Below are 2594 nucleotides of genomic sequence, written 5' to 3' on the forward strand. Positions count from 1 at the left end.
CCACAAAATGTCTACCAACCTCCCAATATGCCTCCCGCATATCATATACCTCCCCCATACAATTATGTGCATCCCATGTATTATCCAATGCCACAAGTGCCACAATATGCTCCCTTCGGACAAAATTTACATGCACCTCCTCCTGTGGAGTACATTCATGCCCAAGAGCATCGCACTTTGAGGGAGCTTACGCATCCCGCAAGGCAAACTCAACCTTCTTGCATCATCATGCCACCGAACCAACAAAATGTGAGCCTTAAACCATCCATGTTCCAAATGATTCCCAAATTCCATGGAATGGAATCGGAACGACCCTATTCACATGTGCGTGATTTTGAATCGGTGTGTACTACTTTTGGTGATGTTACATGCACACAAGAAATTTTGAGACTCAAACTTTTTCCATTCTCTTTGAAGGATCATGCAAAACAATGGTTTGAGAACTTGCGCCCCCAATCCATTGCGACTTGGGCGGCAATGCAAGAAGAATTTCTCAACAAATATTTTCCTTCCCACCGTACCATTTCTTATCAAACACAAATCATGAATTTTCATTGCAAAGAACATGAAACTTTCTTCCAAGCTTGGGAGAGGTTTAAAGATTTGTTGTTTATGTGTCCTCACCATGGATTTCAAAAATTTCAAATTGTGAATTTCTTCCACAAATCTTTGACTCCATCTTTGAAGAAATTGGTTTCCACTATGACTCAAGGTGACTTTTTGAATAGGGATGCCAATGAAGCATTTACTTTCTTTGATGGGTTGGCGGAGGAATCCCGATCTTGGGAAGCTCCTCCCTTAACCCGACATGAGGTTGTGCCAAACTCTAGTGGCAAGTTTGTGTTGAATGAAAATGATGATGTGCATGCTAAACTTGCTTTGTTGTCCAAGAAATTGGAGTCCTTAGAGTCACAAAAGGCCCCTATAAATGCAGTTGGTGTTGATGAACAAGTTGCTTGTACTTTGTGTGAAAGTAGGGATCATAGGACGGATGAGTGTAATGCCTTACCGGCTTGTAAGGAAGTCCTATTTGGGCAAGGTTACAATGGGAACAATTCTCAGAACTTAAGGAAGCCCTACCCTACCAATCACCAAGGCAACAATTCGTACAATGAGAATTACCCTTGGAGGAATCATCCAAACTTTGGGTGGAGGAATGATGGGAATGTTCAATCCCAATCACTCCCCAATCCACCCCAACAACAATTGCCTCCTCCAAGTGTTGCACAACCACCTCCACAACCTTACATTCCACCTCCTAAGAGGTCTCTTGAAGACACTCTTAACATTTTCATGCAAGCTCAAATAGGGGAGAATCAAAAGGCCACCAAATTCCAAGAACAGACCAATAGGGCCATTGAGGATATTAAGAGTCAAATCACTAAGGTCACCCAGGCTCTCACCACATATGAGAAGGGTAAATTCCCAGCTCAACCATACCCCAATCCATCCAAACAAGCCAATTTGCTAGAATCTACTAGTGGGGGGGTGAGTGGACATGAACAAGCCCAATCCATCCTCACTTTGAGGAATGGACGCATTGTGGATAGACCCATACCAAATGAGAATGTTGATCAAAGTGATGATGTGCAGAATTTTGGTGATAGAGTGGGAAAAAAGGACAAAGGAAATAGTGGAAAGGAAGAGAGTTTGGAGAAATTTGTGCAGGGAAATGATTCACTAGGTGCAAGTGTTCGGACACCTATTTTGGATTGTCCGGACACTTCATCCAGAAATTCAAAAAAATGTGAGAAAATACCAAGAGGAGAAGAGGAGAGTGAGGGGCAATCACATAGGACAAGGGTAGACACATCTAAGGATAGAGAGTGTATCCCAAGGCCACCATTTCCTCACCGCTTAGGGAAGAAAACCAATGAGGCTCTACACAAAGAGATGTTTGAACTTTTCAAACAAGTGAAAGTGAACATACCTCTTTTAGATGCCATCAAACAAGTTCCCTCGTACGCAAAGTTCCTCAAGGATTTGTGTACCGTGAAACGCAAATTGAATGTGAAGGAGAAGGCTTTTCTTACGGAGCAAGCAAGCTCCATCTTACAAGCCACCACTCCACCTAAATATAAGGATCCCGGTTGCCCTACCATTCCAATAGTCATAGGGAACCATAGGATTGAACAAGCATTGTTGGATTTAGGTGCTAGTGTTAATCTCCTTCCATACTCGGTCTATCAACAATTGGGGTTAGGTGAGCTTAAGCCTACAAGAATTACCTTGCAACTAGCCGATAGATCCGTCAAGATTCCTAGAGGAATAGTTGAAGATGTGCTAGTTCAAGTGGATGAATTCTATTTCCCGGTTGACTTTGTGGTTTTAGATACTCAACCCCTCCCTAGCTTTAGCAAACCAATCTCAGTCCTTCTAGGTAGACCCTTCCTAGCAACTTCAAATGCTTTGATCAATTGTAGGAATGGTGTCATGGTGCTATCTTTTGGGAATATGACAGCGGAGATGAACATCTTTAATGTGTCTAAGCAAATGGGAGAGTTTGAAGACATTAGGGAAGTAGATTGGATCCATTCATATGTTGAGGAGAACTTAGAGAAAACTCTTGCTAGGGATTCGGTGGAATGTGTGCT

General features: G+C 42.6%; 1 pseudogene; it reads right to left on the minus strand.

Annotated features, from left to right (window-relative positions):
- Positions 1-532: 532 nt before the first annotated feature.
- LOC119994945 lies at positions 533-632 on the minus strand (annotated as a pseudogene).
- Positions 633-2594: the final 1962 nt, after the last annotated feature.

The sequence above is a fragment of the Tripterygium wilfordii genome, unplaced genomic scaffold (assembly GCF_013401445.1).
Source record: "Tripterygium wilfordii isolate XIE 37 unplaced genomic scaffold, ASM1340144v1 ctg346, whole genome shotgun sequence".
Taxonomy (NCBI): Eukaryota; Viridiplantae; Streptophyta; class Magnoliopsida; order Celastrales; family Celastraceae; genus Tripterygium; species Tripterygium wilfordii.